At 45.9% G+C, this 24,369-nt stretch overlaps 3 non-coding genes across 3 annotated transcripts; all 3 read right to left on the reverse strand.

The window, feature by feature from the left end:
• Positions 1-1,646: 1,646 nt before the first annotated feature.
• Positions 1,647-1,837, reverse strand: LOC131923727 (U2 spliceosomal RNA). The gene has a single exon (XR_009382663.1). It is a non-coding gene; the product is annotated as a U2 spliceosomal RNA (small nuclear RNA).
• A 4,145-nt stretch (positions 1,838-5,982) lies between these two features.
• LOC131923730 (U2 spliceosomal RNA) lies at positions 5,983-6,173 on the reverse strand. The gene has a single exon (XR_009382666.1). It is a non-coding gene; the product is annotated as a U2 spliceosomal RNA (small nuclear RNA).
• A 4,981-nt stretch (positions 6,174-11,154) lies between these two features.
• Positions 11,155-11,345, reverse strand: LOC131923728 (U2 spliceosomal RNA). Its single transcript, XR_009382664.1, has one exon. It is a non-coding gene; the product is annotated as a U2 spliceosomal RNA (small nuclear RNA).
• Between the last annotated feature and the right edge of the window lie 13,024 nt (positions 11,346-24,369).

Genomic DNA, 24,369 nt, shown 5'->3' on the forward strand with positions numbered 1-24,369 from the left:
AAATAGAAAATACCTGTAATTTAAAACCATTTAATAATGATGTTTTGAAATTCTTTGTAATCTAGGAAATATATGCATAATGCCTATGTACTTTTCCAACTTCAGGCTCATATATCAAATATCAAACTCAATAGTAATCTAAGGATCAATGACATCTGGTACCTGGTAGCTAAGAGAGGTGTACTGGTTAGTTTTTCTCAACTTGACATAAATCTAGAAATATCTGGGAAAAGGCAATCTCAACTGTGGAATTACCTCCATGAGACTGGCCTGTGGGCATGTCTGTGAGGGCATTTTCTTGAGTAATGATCGATGTGTGGGGGATCCAGCCCACTGTGGCAGGTGTCACTCCTGTGCAGGTGATCTTGGGCAGCATATGAAAGCAAGGTGGAGCTGCAGACATAGCGCAGAGGTTAAGAGCACTTGCAGAGGACCCGGGTTCAACTCCCAGCACCCACATGGCAGCTCACAACTATCTGTAACCCTGGTTCTAGGAAATCTGACACCCTCACACAGACATACATTCGGGCAAAACACCAAAGCACAATAAATAGGACATTAAAAAATCACCAACAACAATAAATCATCATCATTATCACAACAGAAATTCTACAGGCACAAATGTGCTTAGAGTTCCATCAAGGCTTTGGGGTTTCTCACAACACATACAAAAAATGAACGCCCTGGTTTCCAGGCTAGGCTTTTCCTGAGGGGAATTCAGGTAGTCTGAGGCTGTCTTGAACTTGCTATCCAACTGCAGATTACACTGAGCTGCTGATCTAGCCTCTCCGTTCCAGAATACAGGGCCGAAGTCACACTCCCCCCCCCCCACACACACACACGTTTAAGAGTTTTTTTTTTGTTTGTTTTCCGAGACAGGGTTTCTCTGTGTAGCTTTGCGCCTTTCCTGGAACTCACTCTGTAGCCCAGGCTGGCCTCGAACTCATAGAGATTTGCCTGGCTCTGCCACCCGAGTGCTGGGATTAAAGGCGTGCCACCACTGCCCTGCTAAGAGTTCTTTGTTTGTTTGGATGCATGCTTCCTACAACTTCTAATTTTGTGTCACCTTGCAGCCATCACCTGCTTAACATTCATGAAAAGGTAGAGGGTGATATGTAGACCCAGGTTTATGCATAGTTTTGTCAGATATGAGGATATTGGGGAATATAGAATCCTTGGTATTGTTGGAGAGCTGGCCTTGATAGATGTCTCTTACATTGATTGGCTTCTCTTTGGAAAGGCGTTTGTTCTGGCAGTAAAGTTGCAAGAGTGCAGTTTGTTGTGAAGGCACAGCAAAAATACAGAACCACACTTCCTAGAAAAAGGAGGCAATATTTAGTTGACAAGCCTATTGTGTTTGTACAGGACCATAGAGGAAACACCTTAGAGTTAAGAGACTGAGGCAAGACTGACTACAGTATAAGTGAGAGCAATCATGACATCAGAAGTGCTGGAAACCATTGGAAAGACCAGCACAGTAAACAACTACGCTACTACCATAGACGATGTGCCCAGCAACACGCACACAACACAGTACTTACAGTTACAGGGCTCAGTATCCTCACAAAGCAGCAAAATAAGGAAACCACTCACAAGCTAAACACACTATACGAAATTACTCTTACATTTAACCAAGTTCATTCCCCGAGGGGTGCACCGTTCCCGGAGACACTGCAATACCAGGTCGATGCGTGGAGTGGACAGAGCAAGCTCCTAGTCCAACTCCCAAATACAAAAATCCATTTAATATGTTGTCCTCAGGTAGAGGACGTATCAGATATTAAACTGATAAGAACAGATACTACACTTGATCTTAGCCAAAAGGCCGAGAAGCGATACCGAACAAACAGCGCGCAGCCTGGCTCCGCGCCCTCCACCCACAATGACCTCGTGGTCACCGCCCGCAGCCCTCGCTCCCGGCTCTTCCCCGCGCCTCCTTCCGCGTCCCGTCCGCGTCCGCGTCCTCGGCACCTCCCTCGCCCTCTCACCTCCCACAGCTTCAGCCACAAACCCCACGACCCCCGCGCTCCCGGCATTCCCGCGCGCGCGCCCGCCGCGTCTGATTTGCATGCCCCGCCCCTGACGAGGGGCGTGGCGGCACCTGGCCTCCTCCCTGCAGTCTCCACATGCCTCACAGGCAGGCTCGCATCCACCAAAAATAGAGGTTCCCAAAACCGGCAGGTGCATGGCCAGATGCACCTGAGAGCTATGGAGGCAGGAGGGTAGCTGAAGGGCGACGGTTTCCCCTGTTGAGTGACTAGCTCTGACTCCCGTGATCGAAGTAGGGAGACTGGAATCCCAGCGATTTTCTGTTAAGTGTTTCCACAATGTTGTCAAGGCAAACTTATTTATATAGGTAAAAACCGTAATGTTGAAAAATAAGACTTGTATTTATTGAAATTCCTTAATAAATTGTGTGATGTCTTTGAACTTTACAATCGTTTTCTGGCTAAAAATACTGATGCTGGGGACTGAAGAGATGGCTCAGCAGTTAAGAGCACTGCCTGCTCTTCCAGAGGACAACAGTTCAATTCCCAGCACCACATGGCAGCTCACAACTGTCTGTAACTTCTGTTCCAGGAGATCTGACACCTTCACACCAATGCACATAAAATAAATAAGTAAAAATACTAATGCTTAATAGGATCAAATGCAATAATGAAGCAAAGATCAATGATATTTGGCACATGGTAGGGAAGAGTGGATTCCCTACTCTATTAGCAGAGCCCTTAATAGACTGGGAACAAAAAAAAAAAAAAAAAAAACAGCCCAAGACACCCCAAGACCAAGTTCTCAGCACACAGATTTGCTCCAGAGGGACAGAGGGCAGGAAGTAAGAGACAATGACAGATTAGAGGACTAGGAAGAAGGGGAAGGGAGCAAGGGAGAGTGGGAAGGGAAGGGGCATTTGTCTCAGAGGATAAAGGACTGCCTCTGTGGCGGTTTACAAGGGTAAAATGGGAAACCTCGTGTTAGGATGAGGTGTTTAATTTTAACGGCCATGTTAATTAGGTGATCCAGAGGGGGCTTTTGACTGCTGGACTTCAATATTTTGATAGCTGGACCTTGGTGGTCAGCCTCAGGAGAAGGAAGAGGCCAAATATGGGAACAGACCGTGGGAGCTAGCTTTAGAATGTAATCTAACGGTTTTTAGCAAGACAGAGATAACTGAGAAGGGCAAGGCCTGCAGGAGCCATGCTTGCCATGCTAGAGCTCTAGAGTACCAGCCTTAAGAACGATGTCACTTGTGTTTGCAACAGCCTAAGTGACTTCTCTGGTGTCTTAGGAACAGGCCAGTTCTGACTCCCACGGACCCTAGGTTTCCTTAGACATTCTCCCTAGATCCTATCCTGGGTACTACCTCTGAGTCAACAGCACCCATCTTTGTGAAAAATGCCAGACGGACTTCATAAAGAATTTCAGTGTACGCATGCCTTAAATTTGTTGTACATTAGGGACTGAGTTAACTGTTATCAGAAAACTTTTTTTCCCCAAAAAATTGTGCCATGCTTAAATATGACTAAAATTCAGCAACTGGTGTCAGACTCTGGAAGTTTGAAACAGTGACAGCTACCAATGGAACTGAACGTTTCATTCCTCCCTCTGCTGCATCATGTCCCTGATGGCTGTAAAATCTACAGGGACCCCACACTGTGCATTTTCTCTGAGGATGAATGGTTTGTCATCTTTCGATTCCATAAGACACTGAGCTGACACCATGACAACCCCACAGATTCGAGGAGAAAGACCATTGTCCCACATCGTGGCCAAATTGTTAAAGCTTGAAATTAATCAAAGCAAACTTTTTAAATTTGTGTACATGGGCTATACCTCCTTAAAGGTGGACTCAAGAGATATCAGCATTGGACCGGGAGGATAATGTTTTTTAGAGCTCGAGGCTAAGGGGTATCCAAATGGGGGCTTTGGCAGGCAAGGGGTTACAGTAGCAGAACATAAGCATAACAGATTAGCCATAACAACTTTCCGATAGCCGGATGTTGGTGGCACACACCTTTAATCCCACCACTCAAGAGGCAGAGGCAGAGGCAGACGGATCTCTGTGAGTTTGAGACCAGCCTGGTACAGAGGTAGTTGCAGGAGAGCCAAGACTACACAGAGAAACTGTCTTGAAAAACAAACAAACAAAAATTTAAAAAGAAAAAAAAAAACAACAACAAAAAAACCCACCTCCTTACTTGTGGGTCATTACCTAATCTTTGAGAAACAGACTTTTATCATAAACAGGAATGAATCTAGTTTGTCTTTGTTATGCCCAGATTGGGACCCCAAAGACATCACCACAGACCTTAGGTACAGAATGCAATAGCATGGTTTATTTCTGTTTGTTTACAAGCCACGGGCAGGGAAGCTCGATCCAAAGCACTCACTCGTAGTCGTGAGGCCAGGAGGAACTTGCTTTTTCTTTGTGTGGCTAGCTTTTTAAAGGCAAAATCCACAAGCCCTTCAGGGGGTTTGGGGGAGTTTTGCACGGGTGCAACTCGGATTGGTTTATTTTTATCTCTGTTCTCTTTTAATTGGGTATGTAACCTTTGAATTTACTGGTTGGTGGTTACAATTTATTACTTTGGGGGCAGTCCAGCACAAGTCCCAGGCTTTGTCCTTGAGCCACCATGGGGGCTGGCTGGCCAAGCACGTACTGCACATAACTCTAAGTTGGTGAGGGGCCCCAGAGAGTAAACATCTGGCTGTACTTTGAGCAGTCTTTTGTTCATGGCCCTCCCAGAAACTGCTTGCTCAAGTCTCAGGAAACTGAAATTGAGGCCTGATCTCTGAGAGAAGACTGAGCAGCCTGTTATGGCATCTGCTTGGTCCTTTCATTTAGATGGCTTTCAAGCCTAAGACAGAGGCAGGCTGGTTTATCAATGTGATACTAAACATTTGGTAAATGGAATACTTCTAGAGGTCACAGTTGTCTGTGTAAAGATCTGATAAAGTATGCATACTTTAAAAATATGATTATTCAATGCATATCTTGTAGAGTTCTAACAGATTTGGGGTACAGAGATGCAGTAACTTATGGGGTCGGTTCTTTCTGTCAGATGGCAGCATCTCCTTGGAGACACACACACACACACACACACACACACACACACACACACAAACACAGTCACTACAAAGTGCTCCCACACACTTTTTTTCTTTTTCCTTTTCTTTTTTTTTTTTATACGAATCAACGAGAAACCAGTGCCATACAGCACATACAGGCAATCTGGGCTTTGCATTTGAGGAAGGGAAATACTTGTTTGGGAGCATGAGGAACCTGGAAATAAAAGACATGGACAAAACAACCATGGCTTCCTTCTTGCCTATTCTCTGTACAGCATGCTTATCAAGGGGTTCTTCAAGAATGCATTTCCCCTGCTCACAGTTTATAATATCCATTTCAATCTGAGTGCTAGGAATGACACCCTACTATGGAAAATATGTGTCCTAGTCTCCTTAGCCTTGCTTCCTTAGTCAAGTTCCCTTGACTTCACCTTGCCTCAAAAGGGAATATCAAAGAAACAGGCACACACAAAAAGCAAGTACCATTAAAAAACGTAATTTGTAAATGACCTTGGTTTCCTCCCTCAAACCTATTAATCTCAGGTACAATCAACTAACACTACACAAATAATCCTAATCTCCTTTTTCCTTATGAAGCGGCTCCTTTAGTAACATGGATGCCGCTACTGATGTCTAAAAGCTACACACACAAGTTTCTGAAACCAGTAAAAGCCAGAGAAATAGAGTGGAAAACCGTGGGTCACTGTAGACACAAAACTACACCATTATGCTATGGAAACTCAATGCGGGAATGCAGGAATATGCTCGATTTCCCTCCACAGCAAGTGGGTAAACTACAGAAGAAAGCTCGCTGCAAAAGTAACATAAAACAATTACACTCAAACTAGATATTATGGTGAAAAAGCACTAAAGGTAAAAATAGGAAATTCTTTTATTGGACCAAGCTCTTTCCCCGAGGGGTGCACCGTTCCTGGAGACACTGCAATACCAGGTCGATGCGTGGAGTGGACGGAGCAAGCTCCTAGGCCAACTCCCAAATACAAAAATCCATTTAATATGTTGTCCTCGGTAGAGGACGTATCAGATATTAAACTGATAAGAACAGATACTACACTTGATCTTAGCCAAAAAGGCCGAGAAGCGATACCGAACAAACACCGCGCAGTCTGGCTCCGCGCCCTCCACCCACAATGACCTCGTGGTCACCGCCCGCAACCCTCGCCCCCGGCTCTTCCCCGCGCCTCCTTCCGCGTCCCGTCCGCGTCCGCGTCCTCGGCACCTCCCTGGCCCTCTCACCTCCCACAGCTTCACCACAAAACCCCACGACCCCCGCGCTCCCGGCATTCCCACGCGCGCCCGCCGTGTCTGATTTGCATGTCCCGCCCCCTGACGAGGGGCGTGGCCACCTTCTAGTGAGCTCCTTGGGGCCCCCCTCCCCACAGCCTCCAGGTACTGCCTGGGCCCAGTACCGGCTCGCATCCACGAAAAACAGAGGTCCCCAAGCGGGCAGGTGTAGGGCCAGATGCACCTGAGAGAGGAGCCGGCCGAAGGACGGACCTACTTTAACTAGTTGGCGGTCGGCTGACGGACCAAGATCTTCTCCTGTTAAGGGGCTGGTTCTGAGTCCCGTGAGCGGAGTAGAGGGGCTGGAGTCTCAGCGATTGATTTTCTGTTAAGTGTTTCCACAATGTTGTGGAAATTTAGTGTAACTCGATTTATGTTGAGGTCTTTGATCCACCTGGACTTGAGTTTTGTGCATGGTGACAGATATGGATCTAGTTGTTGAAAGATCCCCAGCCTCCCCGCCTAGCATAGCTTAGTTTAGCTGTTTTTGAATAAAAGCCTGAGAGGTACTGAGGAGCTCAGTTAGCCACCTGGCCCCAGAGCGGGGAACAAAAAGGTCAGAAAAACACCCTGTACCCTAGACAGAAGCTAGGCGTGGGCGAGCTCGGGGAGAAACCACGAGCTGACCTGGGTTCGAACCTGGCCTTATATGAATCATCCAATCAGAACTGGCCTCATTTGCATCATCCAATCAAAACCCTGTAACCAGGCTTCTTGCTTCTGTACCCGTGCCCGACCCTATAAAAACCCTCTGCTCCAGCCCGTGGGCGCGCCAGTCCCTTGAGCTTCTCGAGAGTCTGTGTCGCCCCGGGTACCCGTGTTCCTGAATAAAGCCTCTTGCTGTTTGCATCTGATTCGTGGTCTCGGTGTGTTCCTTGGAGGCGAGGGTCTCTCCTGAGGGAAGACTGCCTTCGGGGGTCTTTCATTGTAATCTTTTACATATTGACATCCAGTTATGCCAGCACCATTTGGTGAAGATACTTTCTTTTTTCCATCGTATAGTTTTGGCTTCTTTGTCAAAAAACAGATGTTCATAGGTGTGTGGATTGATGTCAGGGTCTTCAGTTGGATTCCATTGGTCCGTATGTCGGTTTTTAGACCAGTACCAAGCCGTTTTTATTACTATAGCTCTATAGTAGAGCTTGAGGTCAGGGATGGTGATGCTTCCGGAGGTTGCTTTATCATACAGGATTCTTTTAGCTATCCTGGGTTTTTTGTTTTTCCATATGAAGTTGAGTATTTTTCTTTCCAAGTCTGTGAAGAATTGTGTTGGGATTTTGATGGGGATTGCGTTGAATCTGTAGATTGCTTTTGGTAAGATTGCCATTTTTACTATGTTAATCCTACCTATCCATGAGCATGGAAGATCCTTCCATTTTCTGATATGTTCTTCAATTTCTTTCTTTAGAGATTTAAAATTCTTAACAGAAAGGTCCTTCACCTGTTTATTTAGTGTTTTTTATATTTTTATAAGGTATTTTATATTATTTGTGGATATTGTAAAGGGTGATGTTTCTCTGACTTCTTTCTCAGCCCTTTTATCATTTGTGTATAGGAGGGCTACTGATTTTTTTTTTTTTGAGTTGATCTTGTATCCTGCCACTTTACTGAAGGAGTTTATCAGCTGTTAGAGTTCCCTGGTTGAATTGTTGGGGTCACTTATGTATACTATCATATCATCTGCAAATAGTGAAAGTTTGACTTCTTCCTTTCCGATTTGTATCCCTTTGATCTCCTTTTGTTGTCTTATTGCTCTAGCTAGAACTTCAAGTACTATATTGAATAGGTATGGAGAGAGTGGATAGCCTTGTCTTGTTCCTGATTTTAGTGGAATCGCTTAGAGTCTTGCCGTTCAATTTGATGGTGGCTTGGTGTAAATGGCCTTTATTATGTTTAGGAATGTTCGTTTTATTTCTGATCTCTCGAAGACCTTCATCATGAAGGGGTGTTGGATTTTGTCAAAGGCTTTTTCAGCATCTAATGAGATGATCATGTGGTCTTTTTCTTTCAGATTGTGTAGTGGGTAGCCATTCCAGCTTTGATCTGGAAGTTCCAACCCCCATTTAGACTTAGGCAACTGTCACGCCTACAAGGCGGGGCGAAGGCAGGGGCCTGGAGACCTGAGATCTGGATGGGCCAGCACTCTCTCTGTTCCGGGACCCTGGACGGTGGAGGTGGGCCAAGCAGAGCTCCAGAGAACATCGCTGGACTGCGATACACCTTCCCCAGACCCTGCACCTACCTATCCCTTAATTTGTAAGTTACGCCATTAAATAAATCTCCTTTTAACTGCGTGGAGTGGCCTTAATAATTTCACCAATAAGATTGTTTATATGGTGTATTACATTGACAAATTTTCGTATTTTGAACCATCCTTGCATCCCTGGGATGAAACCTACTTGGTCATGGTGGATAATTTTTTTTGATGTGTTCTTGGATTCGGTTTGCCAATATTTTGTTGAGTATTTTTGCATCAATGTTCATGAGGGACATTGGTCAGTAATTCTCTTTCTTTCTTGCATCTTTGTGTGGTTTGGGTATCAGGGTAACTGTAGCCTCATAAAGAGAGTTTGGTAATGTTCTTTCTGTTTCCATTGTGTGGAACAATTTGAAGAGTATTGGTATTAGTTCTTCTTTGAAAATCTGGTAGAATTCTTCACTGAAGCCATCTGATCCCGGGTTTTTTTTTTTTTTTTGGGGGGGGGGAGACTTTTCATGACTGTTTCTATTTCTTTAGGGGTTATTGGTCTATTTAAATAGTTTATCTGGTCTTGGTTTAACTCTGGTATGTGGTAGCTATCCAGAAAATTGTCCATTTCTTCCAGATTTTCCAAATTTGTGGAGTATAGGTTTTTGAAGTATGACCTGATGATTCTCTGGATTTCCTCCTTGTGTGTTGTTAAGTCTCACTTTTCATTTCTGATTTTGTTAATTTGGGTGCTCTCTCTTGGCCTTTTGGTTAATTTGGCTAGGGGATTGTCTATCTTGTTGATTTTTTTCAAAGAACCAACTCTTTGTTTCATTGATTTTTTGTATTGTTCTCTTGGTTTCTATTTCGTTGATTTCCACCCTCGATTTGATTATTTCCTGGCGTCTATTTCTCCTGGGTGAGTTTGTTTCCTTTTGTTCTAGAGCTTTCAGTTGTGCTGTTAAGTCATTGGCATGAGTTTCTCCATCTTCTTTATGTGTCCATTTAGTGCTATGAATTTTCCTCTCAGCACTGCTTTCATGGTGTCCCACAAGTTTTGGTATGTTGTACTTTCATGTTCATTGAATTCTAGGAAATCTTTAATTTCTTTCTTTATTTCTTCCTTGACCCATTGGTGTTTCAGGTGGGCATTATTCAGTTTCCATAAGATTATAGGCTTTGTATAATTTTTGTTTAAACATTGTTCAATGCATATCTTGTAGAATTCCTACAGGGCCCAGTGGGATCACAGAGTGTCAGTTCCTTGTGGGGTTAGATCTTTCTGTCAGATGGCAGCATCTCCTTGGGCACACACACACACACACACACACACACACAAAAGCACAGTCACTAGTAAGTACACAAGGAGCTGTGGGAGTCCATTTCCCTGTGACAGGAGAAAGAACATAGAAGATCTGGGCTGCCTTTTGCCTTCCCAGGGCCATGTCTCTGTGCTTAGAGCTGATTTTCCTTAGGAAACATCCCTCTCCTGCTCTTAGTTCAAGGTCTCACTTTTCCTGCCTCCCAGTTCCTCTTCACTTGAGGGGATGTGCATGAGACAGGCATGTGCTCTGAAGCCTGGTTCCTTCCATCTGCACAGTCCATTAGGTCTGTTGCTGGCCAACAAGGGTCAGGCCCGGACCTTTTGGTTGGATTGCTGGGGAGAAAGAGCTGTTCTCTGAGTTCACAGAAAAGACGTGCAGGACAGGCTACAAGACTCAAGAGAGTGCCACCAATGAACTCATCCCTGGATGAGAGCAGAGGAATTGCAGGTGTGCATGACCCCACTATTTTGTTTGTTTGTTTGTTTGTTTGTTTTTGTGTTTGATAGGAATCAAACAGAAACCAGTGCCGTATAGCACATCCAGGCTATCTGGGCTTTGCATTTGAGAGAGGGAAATTCTTGTTTGGGAGCATGAAGAGCCTGGAAATAAAAGACACAAACAAAACCACCATGGCTTACCTATTCTCTGTACAGCATGCTTGTCAAGGGGTTCTTCTGGAATGCACTTCTACTTGTCACAACTTATAATACCCATTGCAATTTCAACCTGAGTGCTAGGAATGACACCCTACTATGAAAAGTATGTGTCCTCGTCCTTAGCTCTGTTTCCACATGACTATCAAAGTAACAGGCATAGAGAAAAACCAAGTATCATTAAAATAAACGTCATTGTAAATGACCTTGGTTCCTTCCCTAAAACCTATTAACCTCAGGTACAATCAACTAACATTACACAAATAATCCTTAGGATCTCCTTTTTCTTTCATGAAACGGTTCCTTTAGTAGCACGGATGCGGCCCTTGATGTTTAAAAGCTACACATGGAAATTTCTAGAAGCAGTAAAAGCAGGATAGAGAGTCAAAGGTGGGACAGAAAAGGGCCAAACCTCTGCTAAGGTGGTATGAAGACTCAATGTGGGAATGGAGAACTACACTAGATTCTCCTCTGTCGAGAGGAGAGTAAACTCCCAAAGGAAGCTCCTGCAAAGGTGGCAAAAAAGAAAATTACACTCAAAAACATGATATGACGCCAGAAACACACTAAATGTGAAATAAGAAAGAAATTCTTTCATTAAACCGATATTATTCCCGAGGGGTGCACCGTTCCCGGAGACACTGCAATACCAGGTCGATGCGTGGAGTGGACAGAGCAAGCTCCTAGTCCAACTCCCAAATACAAAAATCCATTTAATATGTTGTCCTCGGGTAGAGGACGTATCAGATATTAAACTGATAAGAACAGATACTACACTTGATCTTAGCCAAAAGGCCGAGAAGCGATACCGAACAAACAGCGCGCAGCCTGGCTCCGCGCCCTCCACCCACAATGACCTCGTGGTCACCGCCCGCAACCCTCGCTCCCGGCTCTTCCCCGCGCCTTCTTCCGCGTCCCGTCCGCGTCCGCGTCCTCGGCACCTCCCTCGCCCTCTCACCTCCCACAGCTTCACCACAAACCCCACGACCCCGGCGCTCCCGGCATTCCCGCGCGTGCGCCCGCCGCGTCTGATTTGCATGCCCCGCCCCCTCACGAGGGGCGTGGCTCCACCGATCCCGATAAGGAGAGGATGCTCCTGAGACCACGAGGCTGATGGTGGCAGAAACCGGGTGAATCACTGTTCCTAGTTTGCGTGGGCGGGCAGATGAGCTTCAACAGTCCCCGGAGAGACCGCTTCCTCTTCTTGTAGACGGCGCAGGGAAGCGGATGTCAGAGAGTCTGACGGACGCGGAGGGATTCTGGATCCCCGGGAGCTGCGTCTGCGCGGCTTTCCCCAAACCCTGAATCTGCCGGACAGACACCATGCCCTCCCCTCCCTCACCTGGTCTCTTAGCGACCGAACCACGTGGGTGTCCCGGCCTTCCTGCCTCTCCTGGTCCCTCCCAAATCAATGGTGGTCCCTGGTATTTTAACCCTTGGCCTGCCATTGGCAGTGGGGCAGGTGCCAGGACACTGCTATTTAGAGCATCCCCGAGTATTCTCAAAGACCTCTACACAGGATGCTGGGTGGGAAAAAAATGGCTGAGTGGGTAAGAGTACTTAACTGCTCTTGCAGGACCCGGATTCGGTTACCACTATCCACACGGTACCTCACTACTGTCCCTCAGTTCCAGGGGCTTCAGCATCATCTCCGGCATCTCTGGACAACAGGGCTCACACGAGGTACACATGCAGCAAAAACATCCATACACATAAATGAATCTTATAAAAACGTTCCTGGCCTCACTGCATATCAGAATATCTGGAAGAGTGGGGTGGAGCAGGGTTGAAGAATAAGATTTTAAACAAACAGATTTAAGCCCAGGAGTTAATTGGCGTGCAGGAAAAGGTTATCGCACACCCAAGTGTGATGTGGGTCTCTCAAGATAGTTTCCTGCATGTCTTAGCAGTAGCAATGTATATGACTTTTGTCTCCTGAAAGTATGTTGTTTAAGAAATTTGTCAAGATCTCCGCACATCTCCTTTCAGAGCGGTTGTGGGGTGGCTTGGATAGGATGACCATCTAAAAGATGAAAACAAGGATTACAAAGGTTGCCCAAGGGCTAAGATATGCCTGTCACTGTGTGATTTTTCTTGTGAAATGTCCGTGTTCTTCTCTTCTGGGAAAGGGGAAGGTTCATGGCTACTTTAATGTTCTTATTTGTGATACCTGTATGTAGGAATAGAGTCTCATGTAGGCAAGGGTTGCTGTGGATTATGCTTGAATTACTGACTCTAAACTGGCAAAAAAACAAAAACAAAAAACAAAAAACTTTAGCTGGACTCTGGGAAGCAACCCCCATGTCTTTTCCAAGTCCCCATAATTTCCCGTTTTCTCCCACCAGTTTTTTTTCCTCCCTCCACAGGATTTCTCTGTGTATCCCTGGCTACCCTGGAACTTGCTCTGTAGACCAAGGTGGCCTCAAACTCAAGGATCCACCTGCCTCTGCCTCCTGAGTGCTGGGATTAAGGGCATGCACCTCCGACTCCAGACCCTCCTTCTTTCTATCCCAGGTATTTATAGAAAGTAAGGATCCATCGCTATTCCCAATGACACCCTGCCCCGTTGTGCTCTGAACTCACTGACGAATCTCACCAGGGTTTATCTTAGTGTGTCTGCCCTTGCTCTGTGCTTGGTGTATTGTATGTGGTGGTAACCATCTGTTGGGTGACTAGACCGTGGGTATGTGGTAATGTGTAGGCACTGATCAGAGAGGATTTGGGAGGCTGCTGGCCTGGTCCAGGGGGGAAGAAGGCAGATGTAGTATTTAGTGGCATAGTATTAGGGCTAACACCTGGGGCTGCTCTGGGAGAAGGTTGGGGGCAGGGTCCAGCCCCCAGGAGAGAAAGGGATGTTTCTTCCTCAGAGATAACCTCGGAGTTTGTCAGTGTTCTAAAAAGTTAAGAATACCCAAATGAAAAGGTGGTATATTTTTGAGCCAGTATCAAAGATCCCGGGAGCACACATTCCACAGCATGACCTCTGGGAGGTGCATTTTAATGTACCGCTGTGGGCAGTTGCAGCTCTGCAGTTACTGGCCTGGTTTTCTGGCAGTGGCCCGGCTGTTCCCAAAGCCCTGGCCTATGTCACTGCCACCAAGTGTAGCTCTTAATTACATCTCTGTTGTTTTATTTTTTTTTTTTATTTTTTTTTCTGGGTTTTTGAGACAGGGTTTCTCTGTGTAGCTTTGCGCCTTTCCTGGAACTCACTTGGTAGGCCAGGCTGGCCTTGAACTTACAGAGATCAGCCTGGCTCTGCCTCCCGAGTGCTGGGATTAAAGGCGTGCGCCACCACCGCCCGGCCTCTGTTGTTCTATTTGTCAATGAGACTCAGGAGTCAGAGGCTGGGGTGAAAACCTGCTATCTCAAAGAGGCTGAGGAGCAACTAGCTGGCCTTCTCTCTTTGCTGGGTGTCTCTGGAAGGGAGCTTCCTTCCATTATGTCAAAATCCAAAAGAACACAAAACAAAAATGCCACTCAAAGTCCCTCCCTGCGAACTTCCTGTTCATTTCTCTATCTATCCGTCCTCCAGATGCCCTCTGACTGTCTATGATTACTTTCTGTCATCTAGTTGCTAACTCGGCCTCCTGACCCAAGGTTCATTTAATTAATGCAAATGAAAACTCGGGGTTCACAGTGTGATTGAATATCCCACAACACGTTACAGTCCCAAGAAGGAAGTAGAGAGTGGAGTTTGATGTTACAGTCCTCCAATCCTACCTCTTGAGAGGTGAAGCAAGGGGCAACATTAGAGGTTTCTGGGGGACCAGCCACCACACTTATTTACCTCAGGGACTCTTGAGGAATGAGGAATAAGAGGCTTAGTTAGAAATAGAGGGGAGAGAAAACAGAGAAACACAGGATAGACTCGGGTGGGCCTGGATCCTTACCCAGCCGGGCTCAGGACTTTATTCCAAAGGTCTATTTATAACAATGCCAAAGGGTGGAGCAAAAGACCTCCCCCGTGCTAGTTACAAAACACCTGCACTCAGGCCCGTGGTCCAATCATCCTCTCTATTCACACCTGCTGGGTAAAGCCACTAGGAAACCTGAAAATGGACTCCCACAGGGTCCAGGGGCGGGGTGGGGGGGGGATGGAGGGGTGGGTAAAGGGCAGGCACTATGAGGTAGGCAACAAACTAAAGCTGGGATCCGCAGAGGATTCAGGCGCTTCATTCCAGACTGAAGATTTAGAGAGCTGAGGTCCCTTGAGTCTCATACACTCAACAAGATTTCATGGAGCAGTCAGAGAGGCCCTGTGTTCAACCTAGAGGCTAGTGTAACTACTGCCTGTCAGAGGAGCAGAAATAGCCCAGGACAACAACCCAGACTACTACTACTACTACTACTACTACTACTACTACTACTACTACTACATCATTTCTTCTTCTTCTTCTTCTTCTTCTTCTTCTTCTTCTTCTTCTTCTTCTCCTCCTCCTCCTCCTCCTCCTCCTCCTCCTCCTCCTCCTCATCGTTCTCTTCCTCCTCCTCCTTTTTCTCCTTCTTCTCTTCTCTTCATCCTCCTCTTTTTCTTCTTTTCTATTTTGATTTTTCGAGACAGGATGTAGTCCTGGCTGTCCTGGAACTTGCTTTGTAGACCAGGTTTGAACTCATAGACATCCTCCTGTCTCTGTCTCCTGAGTGCCGAGATTAAAGGTGTACACCCCCACCGCCTGGCTATAGACTTCTTTGTAACATTAGATCTCTCCACAGAGTCACAACACTCTCATATAAAAAAAAAAAAAACAAACAAACAAACAAACAAACAAAAACACTGAGCCATCCCCCACAGTCAGTATGTGCTAGGCCAGCCAGCCTCCATGGCATCTCAAGGACAAAGCCTAGGACTTGTCCAGGCCTGCCCCAAAATGGACAAAGGTAACCCCCAACTGACTCTAGCCAATTAAAAGTTACTACCATGAAAAAAAAAAACAAAAAACAACCGGGTGGACACTCAAAGGTAGACTCTCCGGAGGAACTTTCATCTCAGCGAAGCCATCATAGATCTATAATGATAACCCAGTCAGTCGTATTTCCCCTACAGGACAGAGCTGGCTCTTACTACCCAACAAAAGAACAAGAAACCCCTGGGCCCTGGGTTCTGAATGCCTGTTTAGGCTGGTGCCCTCCCATGGTGGTTTATTTAGTTCATTCAAAAACTTAGGGGGGGCTGGAGAGATGGCTCAGAGGTTAAGAGCACTGACTGCTCTTCCAAAGGTCCTGAGTTCAATTCCCAGAAACCACATGGTGGCTCACAACCATCTGTAATGAGATCTGGTGCCCTCTTCTGGCCTGCAAGGACACATGTAGGCAGAATACTGTATACATAATAAATAAATCTTTAAAAAAAAAAAAAAAAAAAAAAAAAAAACTTAGGGGGCTGGAGAGATGGCTCAGAGGTTAAGAGCACTGACTGCTCTTCCAGAGGTCCTGAGTTCAATTCCCAGCAACCACATGGTGGCTCACAACCATCTGTAATGAGATCTGGCGCCCTCTTCTGGCCTGCAGACATACATATAAGCAGAACACTGTATTCATAATAAATCTAAAAAGAAAAAATAAAAAAAAATTTAAAAAATTAAATAAAACATTCAAGTTCTGATGATTGCACAGGTTCATTTTAAAAGAAAGGAAGAAAGGAAGAAATGAAACTCTTGGAGTGGTGGTAGTGTCATCCAGGGCCAGTGTCAGGAACACAAGAGTCCTCCAGTTTGGAAACTAAAGAGTATCACCCCTATCATTTCACTAATCACACCATCTTAATGGAAATGTATCGTCCATGAATGAAATTGTTATTGAAAGATTTGATTTACCTAGATAGCAGAGTTTCGGGAACTCACACAAACACACAGGCATTTCCCTGTGGTCTTAAGGCAGGTTTTACTTATTCCTCCACCTCTGTCCCCACCTTGTCACGGCCACCTCTGTTTCACTGGTCTATGCTGTCTGTTACCTTGGCAACAATCCACTCTGCCTGTAGCCCTGGAAATGTGTAGGTAGTTCTAATTCACTGTATGGTGAGGTTAAAATACTAAAAAGTATTTGCTAACTGAACTCCAGTCATGGCCCCGGTTGCTTCCGTGGGAGTAGGAAGGGGTGAGGTCATGGTGGCCAGCAGGGTCTGTTGTGATTGCTCGTAGGTCGGTCAAGGGCTGTGCAATTGTGCCGAGATCAGGAACAGGAGACACAGGCTTGTATATAATTCAGTCTGACCATTGTGGCAGGATAGCACATTTGTGGATCGTTACCAACCCCTTAAAGGGGATTTACATCTCAGGTAGTTTCTACTTAGTTTTTTTGAGGATTTATTTTCACGTGTGTGGGTGTTTTGCCTGCATGTATGTATGTATACCACCTGCATGCAGTGACTGTAGAGGCCAGAAGAGGGAGGCTGATTTCCTGGGACTAGCGTTACAGGAGGTTGTGACCATGTGGATGTTGGGAGCAGAACCCTGGCCCTCTGGAAGAGCAGCCAGTGTGCTTACCTCCTAAGCAAGTTCTCTAGTATCTTAAAGATTTATTTACATGTGTATGTGTGTGTTTGCATGAGTTTATGTGTACCATGTGCATTCAGGTGTCCTTGGGAAGCTCCAGGGTCATCAGATGTGAGAGCTGGGAACAGAACCTGAAAGACCCCCTGAAGGCAGTCTTCCCTCAGGAGAGACCCTCGCCCAAGGATCACACCGAGACCACGAATCAGATGCAAACAGCAAGAGGCTTTATTCGGGAACACGGGTACCCGGGGCGACACAGTCTCTCAAGAAGCTCAAGGGACTGGCGCGCTCACGGGCTGGAGCAGAAGGTTTTTATAGGGTCGGGCAGCCGAAGCTCGGGTACAGAAGCAAGAAGCCTGGTTACAGGGTTTTGATTGGATGATTCAAATGAGGCCAGGTTCAAACCCAGGACAGTTCGTGGTTTCTCCCCGAACTCGCCACGCCTAGCTTTTGTCTAGGGTACAGGGTGTTTTTCTGACCTTTTAGTTCCTCGCTCTGGGGCCAGGTGGCTAACCACAAATGTTCTGTTTATTCCATGTCCGTTAACTGAACTCCTCAGTACCTCTCAGGCTTTATTCAAAAACAGCTGAGCTAAGCTATGTTAGGCGGGGAGGCTGGGGGTCTTTCAAACCCAGCTCCTCAGCAAGAATAGTAAGTCCTCTTAACCAGTGAACCATCTCTCCATCCCTAGATTTTGTTTTTCTTAATGTTGTAGTTGTTTTGTTATCTCTGAATTTAAAATCATTCTCTCTCTCTCTTTTTTTTTTTTCTTTTTTCCAAGACAGGGTTTCTCTGTAGCTTTGGATCCTGTTCTGGACTAGCTCTGTAGACCAGGTTGGTCTCAAACTCACAGTGATTGACCTGCCTCTGCCTCCCGAGTGCTGGGATTACAGGCGTGTGCCACCACCACCAGGCAAAATCATTCTTTTTCACAGCAAAAAGGACATATTTTTTTTATTCCAGTGCTGGGGATTGAATCCAGAGCTTTGACATGCAGCCACATCCCAGATACTTTTTTTTCTTCTTTAACATAGTTCAATCAATCACTGTTTTCTTCCAAAGCTTGTGAATTTTGGTACAAGAGTCCCAACCTAGAATTCCATGTGGACCTCTGAATCTGGTTTCTCCATTAATACTTCCTGGCCTTGACTCCCTCGAAGGCCAAGGACCTAGGGAATGTCCCGGCTCTCACGAGATCTCAAAGTGGGCTCCAGATTTTAGGAAGGGTAACAACAACAGCTGTCTTGGCACAGTTCACGGTTGTTCTCATCAATGGTAGTGACCCTGCAGGCATAGGCTGTGGGGGAGGGCAAGAGGGGAGGTCTTCTGGGGCAGAGGAAACCCAGCCTATGGATTCGTTGCCCCCCCACCCCCGCCGAAGACAGGGTTACTCTGTGTAGCCTTGGCTGTCCTGAAACTAGGCTGGCCTAGAACTCTCAGAGATCCGAATGCTTCTGCTCTCAAGTGCTGAGACTAAAGGCATGTGCTACCACCGTCCAGCCTGCCTTCTCTCTCTCTCTCTCTCTCTCTCTCTCTCTCTCTCTCTCTCTCTCTCCCTCTCCTCCCTCTCCCTCTCCCTCTCCCTCTCCTCCCTCCCCCTCTCCCCCTCTCCCCCTCTCCCCCTCTCCCCCTCTCCCCCTCTCCCCCTCTTCCCCTCTCCCCCTCTCCCCCTCTCCCCCTCTCCCCCTCTCCCCCTCTCCCCCTCTCCCTTTCTCTTTCTCTGTGCAACTTTGCACCTTTCCTGGAACTCACTGTGTAGACCAGGCTGGCCTTGAACTCACAGAGATCCACCTGCCTCTGCCTTCCAAGTGCTGGGATTATAGGCGTGCGCCACCACCGCCCGGCCGGGCTTCTTATGTTAAGGTTTCTTTTTCTTGTATAAGTAAGTGCAGTCTTGCTGCCTTTCCTACTGTCCAGTCATGTCCACTCTTGCACCAAGGCGGACTTCAGCTCCCACGAGGACCTCCTACAGACCAGGCAGTGCAGCTGTAGTTGAATTTTCCATTACCTTCCCACCCTACAGCGTTCTTTATCAGTGCATCCCCGACCTATTATTACATGCACAGAAAATGTGGCTGAAGGGCCGTGAGCAAGCTCAGTGGGGACTGGCACGGCGGTGAGCATGCTCAGTGGGGACTGGCACGGCGGTGAGCATGCTCAGTGGGGACTGGCACGGCGGTGAGCATGCTCAGTGGGGACTGGCACGGCGGTGAGCATGCTCAGTGGGGACTGGCACGGCGGTGAGCATGCTCAGTGGGGACTGGCACTGCGGTGAGCATGCTCAGTGGGTACTGGTACTTGCTGTTCATGTCTGATGCTCGAGTCCGCCTAACAGTGACAAGAACCAACTCCACAAAGTTGTCCTCTGACCCCCACATGTGTGCACCGGCACATATGTACTCCCTCCACCACATACAACACACACAATAACCAAGTTCAAAGAAGGGCTGAAGAGATGATGTTAAAAGCACCTGCTGCTCTTCCCGAGGGCCGGAGTTTGGATCCCTTCAGCTCCATAGGAACTCCAGCTCCAGGGATCTGGTGCCCTCTTCTGGTTTCCGCAGGTACCAGCAGGTGGCAGACACAAACTCATTCACGTAAAAATAAATAACTAAATATTTTCTGCTCAAATAATTTAATATGATCTGAGTTGCAGAATAAAGCATTTTCTCTGCCCTCAACTCAAACCAGGAATGGACCATCAGCAGACTCCAGGAGGAGGCGATGGGACATTAGCAACCTAATCCTTTCCCCAAAGTCTCTTCTGGAATCAGTGACAAAGAGCGCCATATGCTTGTTATAAGTCCTGCTGTTGGTCCCAGGACTTGTTTCATGGAGGGTTGCTTGGAAGAAGGCCCCTCTTTGGGTAGGAACCCTTCTACATATGCCCCTCTACACACACATACCCTAATTTCTATAGGAAGGTTGTATTTTCTCCCTTCATTAAACAAATTAAAACAAGCCGCGCGGTGGTGGCGCACGCCTTTAATCCCAGCACTCGGGAGGCAGAGCCAGGCTGATCGCTGTGAGTTCGAGTCCAGCCTGGTCTACAGAGCGAGATCCAGGACAGGCACCAAAACTACATAGAGAAACCCTGTCTTGAAAAACAAAACAAAACAAACAAAAAAAACCAAAAGGAACAAAAAAATTAAAACAAAAACTCATATTTGAACATTGGATCTTTGTGATTTCAAAGTCATCACCCACTCTTTTGAACGAGGTCCTTACCTCTTCCACATACTTTTCATATTTTTACTTAGAGTTGTAATTCGGTAGGACACTATGGAGGCAACAATGTCCCCAGGCACTTCCAGGATTAGCTCCATCCAGTCTTCGGCCCTTCTTCACTAGGGAGCATAAACCATTATTAGGAAGAGAGCTTGGGAGCATTTCATTCCATGCTTGCTATGGGCCCCAGGAATATAATATAAGAACTTTGCTGGTTATGGCAAAGCCACTACCTGAAGGGATCAAGGAATTCCTTCAGAGGAAGCCACATTCCAGGGAGCATTTGGTGTTATTTGGCTTGCTATATATCAGCTGTCTTCTGTTATGAAAATCATGTGTGTCTTCATAGCTTTCCTAATTGATTTTTTTCCCCAAGAATTGCTAACAGTGTGAACTGATCACTCTTTGGACATATACGTTCAAGGTATTTGGAGAACAACCTCAGGAAAGACTTCTTTCCCTCAGGTCCATCCATTTCTTCTCCTTTTAGCTCTGGAATCAGATATGTCCCTTAGCCACATTCAAAGACTAACAGGAATAACAGTCCAAACCACCACATAATAAGTCTCCTGAATTAAGGTAAATTACACACGGAGACACCTCGTAGGTCAGGTGGACCTTAAGTAATAGCTTCGCACAATTTAGCTCAGATCCTCCTTTTCTTCCACCTTACTAACTTTATAGACCTCTAACTCCTTACCTAACCACTTTTAGGAATATTTAGATAACCTTCTGTGCTGACAGCTATGCACAGCCAGAACCCCAGTTCAAGCCTCCCTGTAATTATTGTCATTGGCAGCATCCGGCCAGGTCCATCCCCAGATGGAGGAAAGTACTTTATCAGAGATACCTCTGTACTCTCTAAGAACAGACTTAACCATCCAGGATACCTGTTTGAGAGGGCCTGGTGGATGTGCTAATTAAGCTTAACTTTCTCCTTTCCAAAGTCTTATCTAGTTTTAGATCCACCCTTAACAATTAACTCAGAACTAAAGGGTTTCAACTTACAGGTACATCTAGCTGTGATGGAAGTTGCCTAGCCAAGTTGCCTAGCGACGGAGCACACTTGCCAGAAACGGCAGGAGCAGAGATAGCTTGAGAGATAAGGGTCAAAGGGAAAAAAGGCAGTTTTATTTTCAGAGAGGGGCTGACAGGTATAAGGAGATGGAGAGGAAGAGAGGAGTGGAGAACTTGAGGACGGATAACTGAGAGGGATAAGGAGGATTTTGACCAGAGAGAACGTGTGGACGAGATGGAAGATGAGGAAGAGCCAGATGGGGAAGTACTAGCTGGGTAAGAAAGAGATGAGAAGGCCCTAGATGAGGCAGAATTAATACGAGAGAATTAAGATAGAACTTAACAGGAACAGTAGATAAATACAGAGAGAAATAAGGCAAGAAAGGAGCTAGGCATGAGAACAGAACTGAAGCTGTGCAGATAGGATTTTATCCCACAGGAATAATGTAAACAGAAAAGAGCTTGATGTACTTGTATTCATTGCCCTAATATAGTTCTCGTCATTCATAGTTTCTCTTCTGAGGCCCTGGGAAGTATATTATTAAGGCTGGTCCTTTTAATAATATACAAGACACGCTGAAGAAACAATGCTCCCAAGGAGATGTGGAAATGACTTTTCCAAATGTGTGTACCCCTTGCAGAGTTGGCACACACACTGACTCTCAGCTCAGCCCAGGGTTTCAGAATTGTAGACCTCAGAGGACATCTCTCAAGTTTCCCATTCCCATCATCCTTAGTTTTCTCCTCTAGGAAGTGGGTTTTTTTTTTTTGTCCTTATTGTTTTCCTTCCCCCAGTAAAGGTTCATAAGCAAGCTGAACTGTAATGGTTAAAAAACTTACTCCATTGTGGGGTGGAGAGATGGCTCAGTGGTTAAGAACACTGGCTGCTCTTCCAAAGGTTCAGAATTCAATTCCCAGCTCCACATGGTGGCTCACAACCATCTGTAATAATAAGATCTGGTGCCCTCTTCTGGACTGCAGGCATACATGTAAGCAGAACACTGTATACATAATAAAATAATAAATCTTTAAAAAAATTAAAAAAAAACCTTACTCAATTGCAAACTGAGTTTCAAACTAAGCTACTGTGTAAAAAAGAGAAAACTCTAGGAGTAGGCAGGACCTTTATTCTTAGCCTGAGGATTGTCAACCACAGATGTCTAGACGATGACCCTGTCTTGACAGCAATCTAAAGAGTCATCTCAGAGTCCCTCCCCTAATGTGTAATTGTTATCCAAAAATATGAACCAGCTGCTCACTCTGTGTCTGTAACCTCGCTTAACCATTGCTTGTTCAGAAAAAACCGCCATGATAAGGCCTCATGCAGCAGAAAACCCTCCGGGGTTGAGACGATTGTGGTTTGTGTCTTTAAAAACTCCAGCCCCAGGCTGGAGAGATGGCTCAGAGGTTAAGAGCACTGGCTGCTCTTCCAGAGGTCCTGAGTTCAATTCTCAGCAACCACGTGGTGGCTCACAACCATCTGTAATGAGATCTGGCGCCCTCTTCTGGCATGCATGAGAGCACTCATACATAAAATGTAAATAAAATATTTTTTTAAATCAAAGAAAAAAATACCTTCAGCCCCTTCTGCAACAGCTCTCAGATCGGAAAGGAGGCTGAAAAAGGAGGACTGCTGAAAATAAACTTAAAAAAAAAAAACACTTTTAAATCGAAAATGTGTTGTTTAGGGGTCTTTCCCTGGTGGTCTTGAACTCCACAAAAAAGCATTTATTGTTTTCTGCTTCTGCCTCAGGATTCGGCCACCACAATGAACTAACCACACCCTCCAACTGTGAGTCAGTGTTGCAACCCTGAGGGACAGCAGCCAAACGTTTGAGTCCAGGTACTGTCAAGGTGATGTTAAGTACCATAAGCCCCTAACACCTGTGCAGTTGTAGTTGATTTAGCTCTGATAATCTAGTTGGAATATATTTATATATACATATATATAGTTTGAATACATATATACATATATACATATATATAGTTGGAATATATAGTTACACACACACACACACACACACACACACACACACACACATATATATATGCAGTTAAACATGGAAAGAGGGGCTGGAGAGATGGCTCAGTGTTTGGGAGCAGGGGCTGCTCTTCTGGTCAGACCCGGGTTCAATTCCCAGTACCCACATGGCAGCTCACAACTGTCCCCTTTCCAAGGGAAAAAAGACTACTTGAGCTATTTCTCTCTAGTTCATTAAAAACAACAACAGGGCTCGAGAGATGGCTCAGAGGTTAAGAGCACTGGCTGTTCTTCCAGAGGTTCTAAGTTCAATTCCCAGCAACCACATGATGGCTCGCAACCATCAATAATGAGATCTGGCGCCCTCTTCTGGTGTACAGGCATATTGTATACATAATAAATAAATCTAAAACAAAAAACAAAAAGCCATGAAAATTATAGAAGATTTCGGCGGCCTTTTGCCTTCCCAGGGCCACGCCTCTTGTGATCATAGCTGGTGTTCCTTAGGAAAACTTCCCTCTCCTGCTCTTAGCCCTTTTCCTGTCTCTCAGCTCCTCTTCACCTGAGCAGTGTGTGAGTGTGCATGAGACCGGCGCCTGCAATAAAGCCTGAGTCCCTGCATCTGCTCAGCCCATGAGGGGTCAGGCTCAGGCCTGTTGAGTGATGGAGGAGGTGTTTTCTGTGTGCTGAGTTTACAAAAAACACATCCAAGGCTTTAGAAAGCAGAGACACACTTAATTTCTTAGGACCCATCTCCAGTTGTGTTAAACCCGGACTACTTATGAAGAAAAATTAAGGATCTCACTATGTAACCCTAGTGGGCCTGGAACAGTATAAGGGCCCTGATTTCACAGGAACCCGCCTGCCTCTATCTCCTGAGTGACGATTTAGGGCTTGAGACGCCACAACTACCTTCACCTAGTAACCGGTGATATGTGTATGTACCCAAGCGTACGCTTAAGGGTGGTAAAGATATCTGAGATACCAGGACAAACTATAAAAGAGCTAGAAAGCCTGAATATATGTGCACCACCGTAAAGTAGAATAATCTATTACCCAGACCATTCTGTAAACACCGATTTATTCTTCCATTGAACCAAACTCATTCCCC

This window comes from Peromyscus eremicus, chromosome 13, assembly GCF_949786415.1.
Source record: "Peromyscus eremicus chromosome 13, PerEre_H2_v1, whole genome shotgun sequence".
Classification (NCBI taxonomy): Eukaryota; Metazoa; Chordata; class Mammalia; order Rodentia; family Cricetidae; genus Peromyscus; species Peromyscus eremicus.